At 36.3% G+C, this 23,897-nt stretch overlaps 1 pseudogene; it reads left to right on the forward strand.

The window, feature by feature from the left end:
- The first annotated feature begins 18,571 nt into the window (after positions 1-18,571).
- Positions 18,572-21,423, forward strand: LOC110295195 (annotated as a pseudogene).
- The last annotated feature ends 2,474 nt before the right edge of the window (positions 21,424-23,897 follow it).

Below are 23,897 nucleotides of genomic sequence, written 5' to 3' on the forward strand. Positions count from 1 at the left end.
TTTTTAAAACTGTATATTGGAAATTATATATTTATAAGACAACTATTTATATTGGTAGCACACAAGTATCTTTAAGGAATGTCAAAATATTAGGTAATACTTTGTTGTAACAACTGTAAATTATTTACATAATAATCTTAATTGACAGCTTTTGTATGAAGCCAAATAATTTACATATGAAATCATAATTTTGGACCCTTTAAAGACCCGCAGCTAAAGTGTCTATCTATGAACAGAATGTTCTATGGAAATGTTGATTAAAAACTTCATATTTTTATTATGTAAATATGTGTTAATATTTATTGTCATTATACATAAGAAATTTTGAAAATACCAGTCTCAGAAAATGTAGTCTTTTAAATTCTAAACTTTAATGGCCATTGTTAATTCTTACAATGTATATGCAGGAATCGGAATAATACAATATATATTTTCATAAATATTTCATTGGAAATGGAATAATTCTCTAATTTCTCTACTACACTGATAATAATAAGACATGTATGGCCGGGCGTGGTGGCGCACGCCTTTAATCCCAGCACTCGGGAGGCAGAGGCAGGTGGATTTCTGAGTTCGAGGCCAGCTTGGTCTACAAAGTGAGCGCCAGGACAGCCAGAGCTATAAAGAGAAACCCTGTCTCGAAAAACAACAAAAAAAAAAAGACATGTATGTATAGCCACTTATATATATTTGTTTTAGATAAAGATTAAGTGGTTAATTTCTCTTTTGTTCTTTCTCCTGAAAATTTCTTCCCCTACTCCTAAAATTTCTTATTGTGAGTGACTTCAGTATAAATGATGAGAGACCAATCTTCACTTCTCATCAAGCAAACTTCTCTTTGCAGCAACAGAAACCATTGAAGCAAACCACAACCAATCAAAATACAGCGTTTTGGAGACCAGGCTCAAGCAAAAATATGCATGCAACAGCATTGCTTCATTTGAGGTTCAGGGACCATTGAAGAAGAGAAAGAGAATGCTCTCAGAGCAAGATGATCAGAAAGTTTACCCTGAGACTATGTCTACTAGTAATGTAAAAATTAAACTCATGAAGTCTCATCAACATGATTACAGAACAAGGAGAACAATAGACATGCTGAAATAGACATAGGTAAGTCCAAGAGGCCTCAACTCTACACAAGCTCTATAGTCAACTAAAGAATGAGCCAGAGAAATTTCCCAAAGAAGAACACACCAATTGATTATCTATCTAATGCCAAATTGTCAGACCTGAAAATATACATTCAATCAACATTATACAGACTGTGCATGTTGTATTCCTGTGTGTGTGTATATGTGTGTATACAGAGAGGGGGGATAAAGAGAGGCAAAGAGAAAGAGAAATTCATATAGTGATAATCAATGAAAAAATGCCATGAATTAGAAAGAGAGCATGAAATAGGGGTATGCCTTTATATTATAATATCAAAAAATTTTAAAATAGTAAAAGATTTAAAAATAATTGAGAAAATATAGCAACTGAAAATTGGGAATATTCTTTCAAAGAAAACTAAACACATGAAGTTGTGTTACTGAAACAACTACATTCAGCATATTATCTTAAAGATGTCTTTCCATTTAAAATGTAAGAACTGGACATAAAAAATATAAAATATAAAAGAATTAAGAAGTCTTAGTTACATTTCCATTGTCTTTGATGTAGTAAAATAACTTGACAAAAGCAACTTGGGGAAAGGATTCTGACTCTGGTTTACAGTTCTAGAGGATGCAGTCCATGAGGACACATAAAATAGCAGTGCAGGGGAAGCAGAAGGTGACGACTCACACTGTGTAACATGCAAAAAGCTCAATGTGAGTAGAGAATTGAGTTGAACTTACAGTCTCAAGTTCCACACTCCAGTGACCACTAAGATCTTCCTGATTCCAGACTCCCAAACAGTACAACCCACTGAAGACAAAACAATCAAGCTTTAAGTCTCAGGGAAAGCATTTACAATCAAGGTACAACATTAGGCAAATAGATGAACTGATGAAATGAGGAAAAGAGAAAACAAGTTAATTCTGAGACCATAAAGAATAGTAGTTTTGACTGAATACTTAATGCCAGATGCAGATAATCAATAGAGGGGTTTTAAGTGTACAAATTGATAATCATTTGGCAAATCACTCCTATCCTTCCACCCAGAGAAAGAAATTAAATTTCTCTTTAGTATTCCATTTCTTAATTTGATATGGCATGTCTGGAAGTGTTTGTTTGTATTTCAGATTTGTCTTTATCAAGTTTGTGAATGCTAACAACAAGGAGGCTGCCAGGGTCTGATGTGTATTTTCTCTTGGTTCTATATACTTGGTAACCTTGCTTGGAAACTAGTTGTAGATGACTTTCAATTTTAAGTTTTCATTGCTCATTTGAAGGTCATTTTGTTACTTTCTCTGGAGAGTTGAAAATATCCCTTCACACCAGGTAGAACATTATATGGAATATGAAAGAAACAATTCACGAAAGTGTGGCTTGGTAAAGCCAATGAGTTTATTTAGGATAGTTAATAAAAGCACAAGTTTATTCAAAGACAGCTGCATCACTGCCAATCCCAAATCTGCATGACTCATTACTCCTAAAAGCTAGATAGCTGGAGATGTGATGACTGTACAACATGTAGTCAGTCTCTATGGAAAAGCTTATTCTCTTCCAGCAATTCTTACTGCTTTATAAAATGCATATCCATTGGTGTTTTAGTAAGTCTAACTTTCCTGAGAATTCTAGGTTCTGTTGCTTACCAAAGTATGATGAGCCTCTCTATAGGAAAGAATGTGTTAATTAAGAGGAAATAGCAATAGGTTGCCCCCACAAGACCAATGACCTCACTAGATCCTTACAGTTAATTAGGTTGCTAGAATCAGGAATTTTTGCTGAATAGGTTTTTCTCTGAAAAAATGTTAGAGAAACTATACCCATAAAATTTCATCAGTTTGCCTCCCTAAACATGATCTGAAGAAAGACTACACCAATAGATGTGCTGCTTTCAAAGTTGGAGGGGAACCTTTTCAGGCCTCCCCAATAAAAGCACTACAGGCAACAAAGGAACACTGAAGAGGAGAAACAGTCCTCCCAAGGGAAGCACACACCAGTTGGTTTTCTAATACCAAATGGTAAACCTTGGAAACAAATGGATTAAAGTAATATTAAATATTTGAGAGAGAACAGGGAGAAAATACAAAGATGGAATAGCCAAAAAATCATAAATATTCTCCAAGCCTTTTTCCAGTTTTCCCCAAATAAAAAGACTTTCTTTTTCATTTACTCTTCTCTCTTATTTTACATCCTGGCCACAGTTTCCCGTCCCTCATTTGCTTCCAGTCTTGCTACCACACCTTCCCTCTACCCTAGATCCATTCCTCTTTCTTTCTGTTCAGAAATGGCTTCACATCCCAGGGATATTAATCAAACATAGCATATCAAGTTATAATAAGACTCGGTGCTGGTCAGGTCAGGCATGGCCTTGATGGGGAGAGATTGGCATTGTTCCTGCCCCTGGGACAGGGCCAGCAGGCATGGGCCTCCAGGACTTTCTATGGCTACCATTGACATAAGGTTCATTTGTATAATAATGTTCATATTTTCATATTCCTGAGGAATGTCCTCCCTGTTAATGTTAATGACTTCATGATTATCTAAGACAGCATGTGTCCAAGAAGTCTCAGCAAAATGGTAAATGTTGGGACCTTGAGGACAACCAATTAGGCTATGAAAAGAACTCTTAAAACATGAATTGGAAAATATATAATTTCTCAACTATGTAATAAGTATGAATGCAATATGAACTATGAGGAGTTTCACAGATATAAAGGAAAAAAAGGCAGCTACATTAATGAGCCACCTTGTCAGAAAGATACACAGGCATGTAGACTGATGAGGTCAGGTTCAGTCTAGGACAGAGCAAGGTTAGGCATGTGTTACAGAAATGGTAGTGCAGAATGATATTTCACACAGCTAGTTTATCATGTATTCTTAAAAGAGGCAGGCAAGTCTCTGAATTTTTTTGCAGTGTTAAAAGGAAACTGTCTACTAAGATTTAAGGATCTTGGGTCACAAGATGCTTATTCATAGAATAATAAAAAGGAAACCTGAAGTCAATGAGTAGATTGATATATAAAATAAAAGACTTGGCTTATGATCTGCAGGAGATGAACTACCCAGAGAATAACATGAGAGAACTGCAGAAAACTGTCTCCAGCAGAACACAGGCTGCCAGTGCTTATTCTTGGTGATTCCAGACACCCCTTCCTCAGAACCCCTCTCCAAGCCAAGACTGGTCCTTGGCAACGAGGAACATCCATTCATATGAAGGCTGGAAGAGACAACCCAGTAGGAGGAAAAGGAGCTCTAAAGCAGACAAAAGAGGCAGAAACAACCCCTTTTCCCACTGTTACTAGTCTCACAAGAACATAAACTACACCCGAAACAAATTTTCAAAGGACCTATAGTCAGACATATCCAGATTCATTGTTTGTAGCTTCAGTCTCTGTAAGCCACTATAAGCCCAGCTTAGCCAATTCTCAGTGGAGCATTTTCTTAGGAAGCTAGGAGCTACAACTTCAAAACTGGAATCATCAGAAAATGTATTTCTCCTGTACTTGGCAGAATGTGGTTCAGTCTCTTTCTTCTCCCAGAATAAGACTCTTGGGAAATTTTTCCATTTTGTATAAACCATTGTTAGATAGAATTTGGAAGAGAGTCAGTCATTTCTCCTTACCATACTTTCACTCTTCCATAGATGGTTACAGAAAGACTTTTCAGGGGAAAAACTGAAAATTTTCATGCAGAGTCGATGGATACTGACTTGCTTGATCTTCACAAAAGATTGGGACCTCCTTTTATTCTTCCTGAGAATGTAAGAGATACACATTGCCATTTTGTTTTCACACAGCATAACAAAAGATTTTAGTATATTTTATCAAGAATTGATGAATTATATGTTTTTGTGCCTGACTTCCATCTCCAGTGACATTATTAGCCTCAGACTTGTTTACTGAGCATATTTAAACTCTTTGTAGTTCATACCATTAAGAGATGTAATTCTACTTCCTGGCATGCGTTTTCTCTTCACACAACTAATCCTACTTAACTCTTAAAGTTAAAGACATACAAAACTAAATGCCTATCTAAAAATTTCATATTCTGAGAGTTCAGGTAATTTATAGTGGGGGAAAATGTCACCCCTTATAATATCAGATACACTATTTTAATTACTTTTTTCTAATTATTCAAATACTATCAAGTATTGTTTAATCTTCCATGCCTGTCACTCTTCTTTTTGGGACTGTGTCTGGAGGTATTTAATGTACTAAAGAAAACCTTATTTATTTATTTTTATACTATACAGAGAGCCTTTTATGGTCTTAGTATTTATTTAACACTTATTTCACATTGAAGACAGAAATGATGATCAACTGCAAAAATGTGGAACAAGGAATAGTGTTCTTGATTAGGAATTATTAAATATCTTAAATGAAGCATAAAACGAAACTCTCAGAATAAGCAATTCTTGCAAACAAGCTACTATTTGTAAACTGCTAGCATCCTCTTGGCTTTCAGACCTTTGAAAAACTTTCATATTTGTTTCATTTGCTTAAAGGACTCTTAATTTTATGTCTTTTATCTATAAGTATATATAACTATAAGATTTTTGTTATTTATGACTAAAACAATCTCAAGTATCTTCATTTAATTCTCACATTCAAAATGAGAGAACTAATTATCAAAAGATCTTAAACAAAATGATGTAATGCCGGGGGTTAAGTATTTTTCTAAATCAGTGGTACAATAGCCCAACATACAATTAATGTTAAAACATAGTGGTGAAATGACATTCTTGTATTTTCCAGCAATTTAATATTATCTTTTCCTTTCATCTTTAAGATTCACATAGCAAATTATGTAAAGACTGACATGACCAAATACAACAGTGTTTACCTTATAGAAAAGGCTTGCTATACCCCTAAAATATTTAGATCAAGTTAATGTTTGTCGCCTTTAACAGCATCTTTATTGCTTTCAAAAGACAGCAAGAGATTTCGATTAGGGATGAGAGAACACCTCACCTTCACAGCAGGAGAAATGCTTTTAGATAATCCTAAGAACAAGCTAAGCTGAAAAACCCAGTGTCATGAGGGAAGAGGCCTTGTTGGAAAGGGAGCAAAGGTTGTTTACTACAGGAAGAAATGCCAGTATCAGGTGCAACACTCATCTAACAGTAGGAATACTTGTTACATTAACAAGATTTACTGACAGACTCCATCTGTGTCTTCTCACCAAACAAGGTCACTCAGTCAGATACTATGGTGCCTAATGAGGAAAATGCCAAGTCTCTGGAGTGATAATGGAGGTTCACTCTGACTTACGCCTCAGGCACTGGCAATATTTTTAGGTCTAGAAAATAAAATAAGGTACAGAAAAAGGTCATAATTTTTATAGAGCTGATCCACCTTGAAAAATAGCTATGCATGTGAGTATCTTTAATACTTTTCCCCTTTCCCGAGATCCAAGGTTACTTTTCTTTTCTTCAAAGTGGTCCTTCAGGATTTTAATACCTTTTTCAACATTAAACTTATGTATATATGAAGTTAAAGGGTCTTGCCACAGCTTTTATTGTTTCATAGCTAAGAGGGAAATATCTGTAAAATACTAAGATAGTCATTTGTCTCTTTTATACAAATCGGATATTGTTACATGTTTCTTTACATAAAAACATTTCAGAGAAAGGTTTTAAAGCATTGGATATGTCATGATACTTGAACTCATGTCATAGTGGCTTTTAGTTAATAGCTTTTGACTGGAACAAATAGTTTAGCATTTTAACCCACACTGTCTTTAATGGAAAAGTAATAGATGTAGAATTAAAAAATAGTAGAGATCACTTCCAATAGATATATCCAACAGGGACAGTTTAAATTCTGTGACCTGTCATGCCCTCAAGAGAATTTATCAGTGTACCTCTCTGAAACCGATTGTTCAGAGTTCTAACCTGCCTCATGACAGATACATGGCTTTGAAATACAATTAAATTCTTGATATGTCTTTATCCATGTCTGAAATTTGCCCACCTTGGGCTTACTAATTTAGAATCTCTTTTGTTTAATTTCCAAACTTTGAAGCATTTATCTTTAGCTTCCTCTGTTCATTTCAAGGTATGTTAAATATTTTCCCTGATCTATCAAGTACTTCTTTTACATTTTTAAATTTGATTCAGTTCAAATAAAATTAAAATTGAATATGGACTTGTATACTTGTGATCTCAGCCATCAGATAGTACAAACAAAGTGATTCAGGGTTTCAAGAACATCATAGCATGATTAAGGTAAGATTGTGCTTCATGAGATGTTGCCTCTGGAAAGAAAAATCAAATCACCGAGACATTTATGTCATGAGTCCCTTCCTTGATGTGATATATGTTAATAAGAAACTTCTATGTATTATTTTTTAATCTCATAGTCATCCAGAGAACACATCACCTATAGTAACCTATTATACATAAAATGTAACTAGGGGGAAAATTAAAGAACTTAATGGCTTGGTGAGATGTCTCAATGAGTTGATGTGCTTGTTGTTCCCTCAGTCCAGTCCATGGAACACACATAGGAAAGAACCAACACCCAAGTTGTCCTCTGACTTCATTCACCCACATTAAATAAAAGAATAAAATAGAGATTATATAACTTCTCAGAAAGAAGTTACAAAACAGATAGGGAAATCAATCTGTGTAATTTTATTCCAGTGAATTTGGTAAAACCTTAAAAAGCCAACCCATTAAAGTCTGCAGTGTTGACTTTGTCCATAGTAAATTGAATATCTTAGAGACTATATATTATTTTAAACTATAATATTATTTATAACTATGTTAATAAAACAAAGAAAAATAGTTAGAGCTGCAGGTGAAATGAAAACTAAAGGCTTTATTGAAACACAGCCCAGGAATGGAGCCGTTAGAGAACTCGGTGTACGTTAAGAACACTCCAAGAAAAGAGACAAAGTCTTCTGACCTCAGTTTCTTCAAAATATAGAACTGTTCTTAGAATGTTTTTCTGTGTTCCTCCCTGGTATATCAGATACAAGTGAGTTTAATTCAGATTACTAATTATTGCTTCCTTATGTTATTACATAAAATATCTTTTATATTCCTCTATGGAAAAACATGTTTTTTGCTACAAGGAACTTGTCCTTGTGCTTGTATACAGCTTGAATGCATGAGAACTTTACTTATATGATCAATCTTAGCCCTCAGGATATAAATTGTCTGATGCTCTAAATAAAGCTGGCTATTACATGAGACTTAGTTTCTGTCTCATTTATTAGTTCCATTCTCCCAGGTCCTACCACCTCTAGAATAATGACAAGAGTAGAAATAGGCAATGCAAAAATTATCTCTAGTAGTGAAAATTAAACAGTGTAAGCAATTAAGTTGGAAGAAGAGTTTCAATCTGTTTTCATTACTTTTTGTGTCCTTACTAACATTTGATAGAGTTTTGTATGTAGTGAGAGTATGTGGGCAGCAGAAGCAACAGAACTTCTTAGAATGTGTCCCTTCATTCCTTCATCTTCAGTCAGGAGGCAGAGCTGAGACCCAGACAACTGTGCATCTTCCTTGTCAGAGGAGATTTGGTCTCCAGTGAGGGCTATGACCCCAGGACTTAGGAAGTAGATCAGAGCTCCAGACTTCTGGACACCTTAGCTGCAAGAGGAGAGCTTGCCTGCAGAGAGTGCACTGACCACTAGGACTCAGGTAAGAGTTGGACTCCCAGGAGTGCTGACACAGACTAACAGAATCACAGGAGGAACAAGCTCCAGCCAGAGATAGCTTGATCATTTAATACCAGAGATTACCAATAGCAAAAGGCAAGCATAAGGATATTACTAACAGAAACCAAGACCACTGGGCATGATCAGAACTAAGTATGCCCAATACAGTGAATCCTGGATACCCCAACACACAAGAAAGCAAAGACTAGGATTTAAAATCATATCTCATGATGGTGGTAGAGGATTTTAAGAAGGGCATTAATAACTCACTTAAAGAAATAGAGGAGAACACTGTGAAACAGGTGGAAGCCCTTAAAGAATTACAAGAAAACACTGCTGAACAAGTAGGAAAAACAAAACACAAAGAGAACAAGTAGAAACAAAAAACACAAAGTCCCTTAACACAAAAATCCATTAACAAATTACAAGAAAACAAAACCAAAACAGGTAATGGAATTGAACAAAACCATCCAAGATCTAAAAATGGAAGTGGAAACAATAAAGAAAACCCAAAGGGAGACAATACTGGAGATAGAAATCCTAGAAAAGAAATCAGGAACCATAGACAGGAGCATCAACAACAGAATACAAGAGATGGAAGAGAATCTCAGGTACAGAAGATTCCACAGAAAGCATGGGCAAAACTATCAAAGAAAATGCAAAAATGCAAAAAGAACCTAATTCAAAATATCCAGGAAATCCAGGACACAATGAGAAGACCAAACCTATGGATAATAGGAGTAGATGAGAATGAAGATTTTCAACTTAAGGGACAATAAATATCTTCAACAAAATTATAGAAGAAAACTTCCTTAACCTAAAGAAAGAGATGCCCACGAACATGCAAAAAGCCTACAAGCCTCCAAATAGACTGGACCAGAAAAGAAATTACTCCCGACACATAATAATCAGAAAAACGAATGCACTAAATAAAGACAGAATATTAAAAGCAATAAGGGAAAAAGGTCAAGAAACATATAAAGCAGACCTATTAGAATTATGCCAGACTTTTCATCAGAGACTATGAAAGAAAGAAGATCCTGGACAGATCCCTAACAGAACACAAATGCCAGCCCAGGCTACTATACCCAACAAAACTATCAATTACCATAGATGAAGATACCAAGGTATTCCATGACAAAACCAATTTCACACAGTATCTTTCCATGAATCCAGCCCTTCAAAGGATAATAAATGGGAAACTCCAACACAAGAATGGGAATTACGCCCTAGAAGAAGCAAGAAAATAATCCTTCAACAAACCTAAAAGAATAGAGCCACAAGAACAAACCCCATCTCTAACAACAAAAATAACAGGAAGCAATAATTACTTTTCCGTAGAATCTCTTAATATGAATGGACTCAATTTTCAAATAAAAAGACAGACACTAACAGACTGGCTACATAAACAGGACCCAATATTTTTCTGCTTACAGGAAAACCACTGTAGTGAAAAAGACAGACACTACCTCAGAGTACAAGGCTGGAAAACAATTTTCCAAGCAAATGGGCGTAAGAAACAAGCTGGTGTAGCCATTCAAATATCGAATAAACTTGACTTCCAAACCAAAGTTATCAAAAAAGACAAGAAGGGGCACTTCATACTCATCAAAGGAAAAACCTGCAAAGATGAAATTTCAATTCTGAATATCTATGCTCCAAATGCGAGGGCAACCATATTCATTAAGGAAACTTTAGTAAAGCTCAAAGCACACATTGCACCTCTAACAATAATAGTAGGAGACTTCAACATCACACTGTCATCATTAGACAGATCCTGGAAACAGAAACATAACAGAAGTTATGAAACAAATGGATTTAACAGATATCTATAGAACATTTTATCCTAAAACAAAAGGATAAGCACCTAATGGTACCTTCTCAAAAATTGACCATATAATTGGTCACAAAACAGGCCTCAAGAGATACAAAAATATTGAAATTATCCCATGCATCCCATCAGATCACCATGGATAAAGGCTGATCTTTAATAACAACATAAAAAATAGAAAGCCAGCATTCATGTGGAAGATGAATAACACTCTACTCAATGATACCTTGGTCAAGGAAGAAATAAAGAAAGAGATTAAAGACCTTTTAGAGTTTAATGAAAATGGAGCCACAACATACCCAAACTTATAGGACACAATGAAAGCATTCCTAAGAGGAAAACTCATAGCTCTGAGTGCTGCCAAAAAGAAACTAGACAGCACACCTAAAAGCTCTAGAACAAAAGGAAGCAAATTCACCCAAAAGGAGTAGACAGCAGGAAATAATCAAACTCAGGTCTGAAATCAACCAAGTGGAAAACAAAAGAACTATTCAAAGAATCAACCAAACTAGGAGCTGGTTCTTTGAGAAAATCAATAGGAAAGATAAACACTTAGCCAGACTAACTAAAGGTCACAAGGACAGTATCCTAATTAACAAAAACAGAAATGAAAAGAGAGACATAACAACAGAAATTGAGGAAATTCAAAACATCACCAGATCCTACTACAAAAAGCTATATTCAACAAAACTGGAAAATATGGATGAAAAGGACAATGTCCTAGACAGATACCAGGTACCAAAGTTAAATTAGGATCACTTTAATGATCTAAACTGTCCCATATCCTCTAAAGAAATAGAAGCAGTCATTAATTGTCTTCCAACCAAAAAAAGCCCAGGGCCAGATAGGATTAGTTCAGAGTTCTATCAGACCTAATCCCAATTCTCCTCAAACAATTCCACAAAATAGAAACAGAAAGTGCACTACCCATCATTTTACACAGCTACAATTATTCTGATACCTAAACCACATAAAGACCCCAAAAAAGAAAGAGAAATTCAGATTAATTTCCCTTATGAACATCGATGCAAAAATACTCAATAAAATCATTGCAAACCTAAACCAAGAACACATCAAAGGGATCATCCTTCATGATCAAGTAGGCTGCATCCCAGGTATGCAGGGATGGTTTAATTTATGTAAATCCATCAAGGTAATCCACTATATAAACAAACTCAAACACAAAAACCACATGATCATTTCGGTGGATGCTGAGAAAGCATTTGACAAAATCCAACACCCATTAATGATAAAAGTCTTGGAAAGTTCAGGAATTCAAGGCCCATACCTAAACTTAATATGTGCAATATACAGCAAACCAGTAGCCAACATCAAACTAAATGGAGAGAAACTTGAAGCAATCCCACTAAAATCAGGGACTGGACAAGGCTGCCCACTTTTCCCGTACCTATTCAATATAGTAGTAGAAGTCCTAGCCAGAGCAATTAGACAACAAAAGGACATCAAGGGGATATATTTTGGAAAGGAAGAAGTAAAAATATCACTATTTGCAGATGATATGATAGTATATATGTCACTCTAAAAAATTCACCAGAGAACTCCTGAACCTGATAAACATTCAGTGCGGTAACTGGATATAAAATTAACTCAAACAAATAGGTGGTCTTTCTCTACACAAAGGATAAACAGGCTCAAAAGTAATTAGGGAAACAACACCCTTCACAATAGTAACAAATAATATAAAATACCTTGGTGTGACTCTAACTAAGGAGGTGAAAAATCAGTATTATAAGAATTTAAAGTCTCTGAAGAAAGAAATCGAAGAAGATCTTACAAGTTGGAAAGACCTCCTATGCTCATGGATTGGCAGGATTAATAATAGTCAAAATGGCTATCTTGCTGGAAGCAATCTACAGATTCAATGCAATCCCCATCAAAATTCCCACTTAATTCTTCAAAGAGTTAGAAAGGGCAATTTGCAAATTCATCAGGAATAACAAAATCCTAGGATAGCAAAAACTATTCTGAACAACAAAAGAAGCTCTGGGTGAATCAACATTCCTGACCTCAAGCTGTACTACAAAGCAACTGTGATAAAAACTGCTAGATTCTAGCTGCATATGTATCAAAAGATGGCCTAGTCGGCCATCACTGGAAAGAGAGGCCCATTGGACATGCAAACTTTATATGCCCCAGTACAGGGGAAAGCCAGGGCCAAAAAAATGGGAATGGGTGAGTAGGGAAGTAGGGGGGAGGGTATGGGGGACTTTTGGGATAGCATTGGAAATGTAATTGAGGAAAAGATATAATAATAATAAAAAAAAACTGCATGGTACTGGTACAGAGACAGAAAGGTAGATCAATGGAATAGAATTGAAGACCAGGAAATGAACCAATAGGTACCTATGGTCACTTGATCTTTGACAAAGGATCTAAAACTAACCAGTGGAAAAATGTCAGCATTTTCAACAAATAGAGCTGGCTTTACTGGTGATTATCATGTAGAAGAATGTGAATTGGTCCATTCTTATCTCCTTCTACAAAGCTCAAGACTAAGTGGATCAAGGAACTCCACATAAAGCCAGAGACTCTGAAACTTATAGAAGAGAAGGTTGGGAAAGACTTGAAGATATGGTCACAGGGGAAACATTCATGAACAGAACACCACAGGCTTATGCTGTAAGATCAAGAATCAGCAAATGGGACCTAATAAAATTGCAAAGCTTCTGTAACACAAATGATACTGTCAATAAGACAAAAAGGACACCAACAGATTGGGAAAGCATTTTCACCAATCCTAAATGCGATAGGGGACTAATTTCCAATGTATACAAAGAACTCAAGAAGCTGGACTCCAGAAAAAGAAATAACCCCAGTCCATTAAAAAATGGGGCACAAGCTGGGTGTGGTGGCACACACCTTTAATCCCAGCACTCAGGAGGCAGAGGCAGGAGGATTTCTGTGTTCAAGGGCAGCCTGGTCTACAGAGTGAGTTCCAGGACAGCCAGGACTATACAGAGAAACCCTGTCTCAAAAAAACGAAAAACAAACAAGCACGCACAGAGCTAAACAAAGAATTCTCCACTGAGGAATACAGAATGGCTGAGAAGCACCTGAAAAAATGTTCAACATCCTTAATCATCAGGGGAATGCAAATCAAAACAACCCTGAGATTTCACCTTACACTAGTCAGAATGGCTGAGATCAAAAATTCAGGTGACAGCAGGTGCTGGCAAGGATGTGAAGAAAGAGGAACACTCCTCCATTGTTGGTGGGATTGAAAGCTTGTACAACAACCCTGGAAAGCAGTCTGGTAGTTCCTCAGAAAATTGGACATAGTACTACTGGAGGATCCAACAACACCTCCCCTGGGAAAATATCCAGAAGATGTTCCAACTGGTATAAGAATACATGTTCCACTATGGTCATAGCAGTCTTATTTATAATAGCCAGAAGGAAGAAAGAACCCAGATGTCCCTCAACAGAGGAATGGATACAGAAAATGTTGTACATTTACACAATGGAGTACTACTCAGCAATTAAAAACAATGAATTCATGAAATTCTTAGACAAATGAGTGGATCTTGAGGATATCATCCTGATTGATGTAATCCAATCAGAAAAGAACTCACATGATATGCACTCACTGATAAGTGGATATTAGCCCAGAAACTTAGAATACCCAAGATACAATTTGCTAAACACATGAAACTCAAGATGAAGGAATACCAAAGAGTGGATACTTAGTCCCTCCTTAGAATGGGGAACAAAATACCCATGGAAGAAGTTATTGAGACAAAGATTGGAGCTGAGATGAAAGGAAGGCCCATCCAGAGACTGCTTCACCTGGGGACCCATCCCATATACAACTACTAAAAGCAGACACTATTGTATATGCCAGCAAGATTTTGCTGAAAGGACCCTGATATAGCTTTCTCTTGTGAGGCTATGCCAGTGCCTGGCAAATACAGAAGTGGATGCTCAACAGTCAGCTATTGGATGGAACACATGGCCCCCAATGGAGGAGCTAGAGAAAGTACCCAAGGAGCTGAAGTGTCTGCAACCCTTTAGGTGGAACAACAATATGAACTAACCATTACCCCAAGAGCTCATGTCTCTAGCTGCATATGTAGCAGAAGATGACTTCATTGGCCATCATTGGGAAGAGAGGCCCCTTAGTCTTGCAAACTTTATATGCCCCAGTACAGGGGAACGCCAGGGCCAAGAAGTTGGAGTGGGTGTATAGGGGAGCTGCATGGGGAGAGTGTATAAGGGACTTTCAGGAAACTATTTGAAATGGAAATGAAGAAAATATCTAATAAAAATTGAAAAAATTTGATAGGAACATGAAAGGGATAATAGAAGATAATACATATACAGTGAACAAATAATAGTATATATGTACATGGACATTCATTACTAAAAGGATGGTAAGTGCAATCCTTTCTGCTCAGTAAATTGATCACAATCTGTTCTTCACAGCCAACTTGGACACAATTATGATTTAAGAACTTCAGACTATGTAGATGTGGGCCAGTATTAAAGGGGTAGGATTGATAAGCCATTTGACTCATCTGTGATCAATCCCAAGTATTTTCTTATACTTATGTTTTTATTCCAGAAATTCACACAACCAGCAAGTTAAAATTTGTAAATGAATGAACTGACAAAACAAACAAATAAAACAAGCAAACAAATGTAAGAAAGGAACACAATGCAACTGTATGTTATTCTATGTGTTAATGCCTTGATGATTTGATCATGCCTTCTGAAAGAAAAGGATTCAAATGCAATGTTTTAGGTAATTTTATTTAGAGAGTTCAAATATGCTTAATCTACCTACATATTTTTGTTATTTCTCTTATGTCAGAAACTAATTCAGACTTAATGAATCAATTTCTGTTATAACCATAATCTGTCACAGGGATAATAAGTAAATAAATAAATTAATGAAAAGAAACAAACAAAATCTTTTATGAAGTGAAATGATTAATGCCTAACACACAAGACTCTAACATAGAATATAAGTATAAAATATTTAGAGAACAATTTCAAGTTTAGAATTTGAAGGTCACTTTTTCACTTTGTGTTTCCTTAAATATTTGTCTGCCACTTCAAATATTTTATTCTAATGTTAAGTCACAAAAAAAGATACTTAGAAAAAAAACAGGAAATTATGTCCAAGTTAAAACTGCACAACTATAACTGAACAGCATAATAAATAGATACCTTTTGGGTCTTGTTGATTTTTTTTAACCTTTTCTGTGGGAGTTTAATAAAGATGGACTTGTTAGTCCTTGAGAAAAGTATGAGCAGGTCTTAAGATATTTTACATACTTCAGTAAATAATTATTAAAAAGTTATAGTCTAGAATAGAAATATTTTCCAAAAATATTTTCTGCAATTAAGTATGTAATATGGAAACAGGGATGAATAAATTAGTGTTGTATTTCTTTCATATTATAAACTTTTCAGAGCAAATCTATAAAACAATCTACTACCTACAGAACTAAAACTATGAAAATTTTTAGCCATATACATGTATTTCAACATGTAACTCAGAAACAGTGAGCATTTTATTTAATTATTATTTCTGGTAGTATTTATAAGGCTATAGGTTAAGGTATATTTTATAAAGAGTTCAAAACAGTGTTAGTAGTTAATAATTGGAGAGAATTGATTTAATTGTAATGTGAATAGGTTAGAGAAAGCAATATAGAAAGGATGATTAATACTGAAGGCCTTCCAAATATGAAGATTTATTCCTATAGAATCTTTCTAAAATCTACACATATATAGAAGCTTTTAAAATTGAGTTACTGAGCCTGGTATGTTGGCACACGCCTTTAATCCCAGCACTCGGAGGCAGAGGCAAGCATATTTCTGAGGTCAAGGCCAGCCTGATCTACAAAGTGAGTTCCAGGACAGCCAGGGCTGTACAGAGAAACCCTGTCTCGAAAAACCAAAAATAAATAAATTAAACAAACAAACAAACAAACAAATAAATAAATACATAAATAAATAAATAAAATTCAGTTACCCTTTAAAAAATGGGGAGATAAATTACCCATCTAGATACTCAGGCTATCAAATACAAAATCTAGTATCAGCAATAAGTTGCTTCTTTTCAAGTGGTGAGACAATGCAGGTCTGTTGACTTCTCAAAATTGTAAACTACTGCCAATACTATTAGCAACCCTCCAAAATTTGAGCAAATTTTCTTATTGATGACGTTTTCTTATTGCTGATGATGCAAGACGTGTCAGTCTTAGATGATAGAGAAATCAAGTTGGTCCTGACTGGGAAACATCATCTGTACTAGCTAACTTCCATAAAATTGAGATATTCTATGAAATGTTACCAAAAATGAAAAGTAATCATTACCCAGCTACGATGTCATAAAATTACATAATGACTGATCTGACAATGTCTGGCCATTGTTGTAATAGTGGCTGGAATGTGTGGAAGTAAAAAATAACTTTTGAACTAGAACTAAGTTCTGCATTATTAGTTTGTGTAAATACCTGGTACTATTATTGAGGTCAAGATAATGTGAATAGGTAGATCATAGGCCCTTGTGGAAATAAAAATTCTATTAACCTGCTAGATTAATATTGTATTAAATTGATTTCTTACAGTTATTGCTATGCTAATAGATCAGTGGATCTTTCAGCCCTCATCAGAGAAGTTTCCTTTTGTAATTGAGGCAATAAAAGATGCAAATGGTCAACCTGCTGAAACTAACTGAATGAGAAATATGCAGTTCGAAATGAGTAGTACTCTTTACATTATACCCACCACCCAAAGATCAGGGATATATGAAGATAAGGAGCAGGGTAGAAATATTGTAAATACGAGAAGTAGTCAATTGTAACCACTCTAGAAGCAGTAGGATCTGAATGATTGGAGCATAAAATTGAAGCTGACTAAACCTAATGCAACAGCCAACTTTATTTAGAGCATCAAACAATTTATATTCTGCTGGTTAGTAAGAGTCACATGAGTAGTAGAGTCTGCAACCACAAAGGCAAGGTGGCACATGGCTGACAAATTTCATTTGGATATACATATATATATATATTATAATGAAAAGTGCAAACAGTAATAAAAAGCCTGAAACAAATGCATGCCTAACCACTACACCTAGTAAGAATACAAAACATAGCACATTCTAAGAAGTGATTTTTGTTTTTTCTCTTTGTTTTGGTTTTTGAAGTTTTGTTTTGTTGTTTTGTTTTGTTTTCTTCAACGTAACATTTTTATTGATTTTCTGGGAATTTCTCATCATGCATTCCAATCAAACTCATCTGCCAGTCCTTCCATGTCTGCCCCCAATCTTGTGTCCTTCCTCTTTTCAACAACAACAACAACAAACTGTTAAAATAAAAACAAGAATTTTAAAAAATAGGAAAAAAAAACCCTCCAATTTGTGTTATCTATATACTCAGTGGAGATTGGTCAAATTCTCAGTGGCCTGTCCCTTAAATAGAATCAAATCCTTCCCCTTCTGCAACTCTACCAGAAGCTACCAATTGTGGAGAACTATAATTCAGCATCCCATCACACTTTTAACAATTCTCTATGGTGGCTTCCTGTCTAGACTTTTCCTTTTTGGGAAGGATAGGGGAGGTTATAACAGAAGTCTTTCCAGTGCCTGCCTCTTAACTGTACATCTGAAGTTATCCATATCACACAAGAGTAGCCTCCTTGGTCTTCACAGTCAATAGGAGAACCACATGGTCTCTGGTGACAGGAAAGATTATGATAGTTTAATGTCTTTAGGTAGGCTAATGCACATCTCTATGAAAAGGAAAAAGAGAGGACAATAAGATGAAGAAAGGAGGAAGAGGAAGAAACATAAACAGCATAAACAGAAAAATAACCCCTTTTGTAAGACAATTAGTCTTATTAGTAACTTGAAATACATGGTACCTTTCATTTTTTAGTAGTTAAAGTAGGCTCCATGACTGCTTTCTCCTTAGATGACTCACAGGCTGCATGGTGGTAATTGGCAAGAGCACCATGGTTCACACAGATTGCACTGTTATTCAGGTGACACGCGGCAGATGATTTTTCAGGATTGTTGGCAGAACAGATCCCTGTTCAGCTATGTGCCCTAGTATAGAAACCCAAGCATGTGGCTCTAATTGGAGGCTGCCAAGAAACCATCTTGTGGTCTGAAGTATTTTCCAGAAGTGACACAACTGCACCTACTATTGCTTCAGAGACAATTCTCCAAAGAGAGAGTAATTGTGACCACATCAAACTTTTATGCCTAAGTATTCTTGCACATTACATTTATCATGTAGGTTAATTTTCATGTCATATATTAAAAACAAAGTACCAATATATGTTTCTAATTCTTACCTGAGATTATTTTTGTCACCTAGTTTTTTCATTGTCTGTAGTATAAAACATATCTGAGGATGAATGACAAGTTTGGGTTGATTCTAGCTAATACTGGCATCATAGGCATTCAACTACAAGCACACACACACTTGGCCACACACACACACACACACATACACATACATGCACACCATCTCAAGCTACTGAAAAATAGTTATTATAAAGAGAGCAAAAGAAATAAAAAATAAGGACCTCAGAAAAGTTACATAAGATTTGTATGTAATTCTATTTTGTGAAAATAAAAAACTTCAAACAATTTTGTTTATTTTGGTTTTCATCACTTTCATATTGTCATGGCTTGTTTTATGTCAACTTGACACAAACTAAAGACAGCTGTGAGGAAGTAACCTCAACTGACAAAATGGCTACATAAAATCAAGCTGTGGAGAAAGCCTATTGGGCATTTACTTGAGTAGTGATTGATATGGGAGAGCCCAGTCCATTGTGAATGGGGTTTTTCACAGGCCGGTGGTCCTGCATTCTCCTTAAACAGCAAGCTAGTATGCCCCTTACTCTGAGCAAAGAACGCTGGTCAGAGGAAGGAGGCAGATACTTTGCTGTATTAAAATCAAAGATTGTGCTGAAAGGACCCAGATATAGCTGTCTCTTGTGAGACTATGCCAGGGCCTAGCAAGCACAGAAGTGGATGCTCACAGTCAGCGATTGGATGGATCACAGGGCCCACAATGGAGGAACTAGAGAAAATAACCAAGGAGCTAAAAGGATCTGCAACCCTATAGGTAGAACAACAATATGAACTAACCAGTACCCCCCGGGAGCTCGTGTCTCTAGCTGCATATGTATCAGAAGATGGCCTAGTGGGCCATCAGTGGAAAGAGAGGCCCATTGTTCGTGCAAACTTTATATGCCTCAGTACAGGGGAACACCAGGGACAAGAAGTGGGAGTGGGTGGGTGGGGGAGTGGGTGGGGGAACATGTGGGGGACTTTGGGATAGCATTGGAAATGTAAATGAAATAAATACCTAATAAAAGAAAATCGAAGTCAGAGATGAAAAAAGCAGAGCAATAAAACCTTTAACTTGGAGAAGCAGAATCATACTCCAAAAAAGCATCAGCAACATCACCACCAACAGCAACATCATCATCGTTGTCGTCGTCATCATCGTCGTCGTCATCATCATCATCATCATCATCAGTAGCAGCAGCAGCAGCAGCAGGCATCAATACCTACAAATGGGCAGTAGGCCAGCATCCAGAATGAAGGTTTGACTATTGACGTAAAGAATTTTAGAAAACCAAGAGAGAAGACCTATACTCAATGTAGCTGTCTCTTTGTCGGCAATCTTCCCCCTAACATCACTGAGGAGGAAATGAGGAAACTTTGAGAAATAGGGAAAAGCAGGTGAAGTTTTCATTCATAAGGGTAAAGGCTTTGGTTTTATTTGCTTGGAAGCATGAACTCTAGCAGGAAATTGCCAAAATGGAGGTGGACAGTATGCCACTTCCTAGAAAGCAGCTGAGAGTGTACTTTGCCTGTCATAGTATATCCCTAACAGTCTGCAACTTTGCTCAGCACATGTTCAACCAACTTCTGGAAAATGTTTTTTCTGTGTTTGTCTAGGAGGAGAGGGCTGTAGTCATTGTAAGTGACAGAGGAGGGCCTCCAGGAAACGCACTGTTGTATTCTCCGAGAAGCCATCTGCTCTAAAAGCTCTGGACAGAAGCAATGAAGGCTCCTTCTGACTAACCACATTTCATCAGCCTGTGAGTGTGAAGTCTATGATGAAGAGGGACTTCCAGAGAAGCTGATTATTAAAAACCGTTCCTTTCACAAGAAATGAGAACAGATGCAAAGATTTGCAAACCCTGGGTCCTTTCAGTATGAGTATATCATGCGCTGGAAGACACTCACTGACATGGAGAAGCAACAGCAGGATCAAGTGGAGCTGAACATCAAGGAGGCTCAGCTCCTGAGAAGCTGGAAATGGAGATGGCGACAGCATGCCATGAGCACTGTTATGCTAATGAGACAGAATTTGATGAGATGTCAAGAAGAGTTTCTGAGAAAGGAGGCGCTGCATAACCAAGAACTACAGAAACCAAAGCAGCTAGAACTCAGCCAGGAAGAGAAAATCAGGCGCCACGAGGAAGAGATGCTGCCGGAGGCAACAAGGAGAAATCATGCTATGACAGCAGGAAGGATTCAAGGGACCATTCCCTGATGTAAGTGGACAAGAAATAAGGATGGAGCAAATGACTATGAGAGGTGCTATGAGCATAAATAATAAAGGGGCCATGCCCCATGCTCCCGTTCCAACTGGTATTCCAGGACCTGCCACTATGAAACTAGATGGAACCCGGGGATTGACTACCACGAACATCTGAAACTTTCTGCCAATCTGCTAAAATGGAAAGAACTGAAGCAATTGGTGGACCTCCTCCTACTTCATTCAACAGTCCAGCTCCGAGCTGAATTTGCTCCAAATAAATGCCACCTATATTAGGTATAAAGTTGCAGTGTGTAGTTTCCTGCAACACTAACAGGATGACCTGTTTTGGACCAGCCAGAATTCTACCCTGGAAAAGTGTTAGGGTTTCTTCCCAACGGATATGTCTTCCCTTCTTACACTACTCTAGGGAGTATGCTGGGAGGCAGAGGGCAAGGGAGGGGTGGTATTGAACAAATCAAAGTCTGTGAAAGAGTGCATTATCATCTCTCTCTTGGTGCATTCCTGAAGTATATTGATTTTTGAGGGCCTGTAGAATATAGGAAAATGGACTCAGAGCTTCATTAATCTTAATCCCTCCTTTTCTTTCTTTCTTTCTTTCTTTCTTTCTTTCTTTCTTTCTTTCTTTCTTTCTTTCTTTCTTTCTTTCTCCTTTCTTTCCTTCTTCCTTCCTTTCTTTCTCCTCTGTCTCCCTCCCCTCTCTCTCAAACATGCTTTAATTACTTTTTCATCTTTATTCCCCTATATAACTGCCATATATACCACAAAACCTAAACATCTTCCAAAGACCAAGCCCTATTCAAGACCAAGCCCCATTCCTACATTCACCTCCGACAAATGTCCACAAAATTTACAGCATACTTACAGTTCTGTTATTTCTCCTATATGACCCCTTCATATCCTGAGGAAGACATTTTCTCTTAGAAGTTTTTATTTTAGTATATCTTTAAAATACTTTGTGTTAACTTGCCTCCATTGTTTGCTTGGGTAAAGATTACACTTTTGTATCTCTGATGTTGCTGTTGACAGCTTTTCTTGATAACCCTATTACAGTCTTGGGAACAGGGTTGCTGTGGGTTGAAGGTCTGACAGTAGCACTCAGTCTTGCCTATCTTAGGTTGTTACACTGTGCATTTTTTATTAGTGTATTATGATTTGTTCCTGATACCTTCAATTTGAAATTTTTCCAAGAAATGAAGAAATGGAGCAGTAATGAAGCAACACCTTGTTAAGAAAACATTTAATGTCTTTTCAGAAAGAAAGAAAGAAAGAGAGAGAGATTGAGAGAGAGAGAGAGAGAGAGAGAGAGAGAGAGAGAGAGAGAGAGAGAGAAAGGAACCCTGAACAAGTCATGAGACGCAACCCAGTAAGCAGAATTCTTCCATTGCCTTTGCATCAGTTCGTGCTTCCTGGTCCGTGCCTGATTGAGTTCTTGTCCTGATTTTCTCAGTGATGAATGAAAACAAATGTGATATATTAATATAAACACATTCAACACATATGATTATGAATTAAGTTTTGCTACATCTCCTAAGAGAATTAAAAGTCCCAAAGCAAAGCAATTTTGGAAATTAATTTAAAATGTCTTAGTACTCAAAGGGAAGTGTTAATTACACTTACTGTGTTGGAAATTGGTGTGCTTTCTTCTGACATTGACTGTCAAAGATACCCATAAGGCAAACAGCAGTTAATAACTCTCTTATATTGTAGAGCAATTTTCAAGATTAAATTGTTTTCAACTATGAAATGATGCTCATTAAGAAGGCAGTCCAATATTGTAAAAGTATAGATACGCAAATATGTGGACATATCTAAGAGATGACTGAAAGTAATTCCATCCTAGGCAGGATAATTATTTTAGTAAGTTCAAAAATTTGTTTGGGGGAGGGGTTGCAAATCTTGTGCTGTTCCTCTGAGTTAAATTTCCATTAGAGATCCTATTTTGAAATATTCTTGTAACTTTCACTTAAGGGATTCTCATAGATCATTTGGAGTTCTCTTGAGTAAGTAAGCAATGTGTGTGATGGCATTTAGGAACCTAGTGAATAAGCTCTGTTGCTTTAATTTTTCTTCAAATTAACACTAATAATCTTTTAATATTGGCTCCCATGATAAATTTTAGTTCCTGATTTGGCCACATCTAATTTGTCAGATTTTTGCTCTACAAGTCAGAGTTGAAGAGCAAAGCTTATAACAAATGCATTTACATATCTCTGTTCTCTCATTTGCACAGCATTTCATGCTTGATATTCAAAACACCCAGTATTATACCTTGTAATTACATCACTGAGTACAGCAAAGGTCTAGTCATGAGCTAAATGTCACAATACATGACTATGAGGGCAGCCCATTGTGACTATAGCTGTGCTGCAATTGTACTGTAGGAAACTTCACCTTTCTAATGTTCAACTGTGCTGATTACATATCAGCAGTCATGCATTTAGTGTTATTTTCACCCAGATCCATTTGTTATTCTCCTAATCACCTTGGTGCTGATCTGGATCATCTATAGTCATGACCCCAGTGCTCTCTGGAGTTTTCCCCCAGGTACAATATAATTATTTTTACAGCAGTTATAGTATCTGAGCAATTTTCATGACAGTATATAATTCAATAAACAAATACTGAAAATCATACAAATCTTACCACAGATATTTAAATAACAAAGGATTATAGTGACTTTTATTTTTTAAATTAAATTATTTAAACCAAATACTGCTCCCATTCCTGGTCTCCCTATTAAAGAAACC

This window comes from Mus caroli, chromosome 1 (assembly GCF_900094665.2).
Source record: "Mus caroli chromosome 1, CAROLI_EIJ_v1.1, whole genome shotgun sequence".
Taxonomy (NCBI): domain Eukaryota; kingdom Metazoa; phylum Chordata; class Mammalia; order Rodentia; family Muridae; genus Mus; species Mus caroli.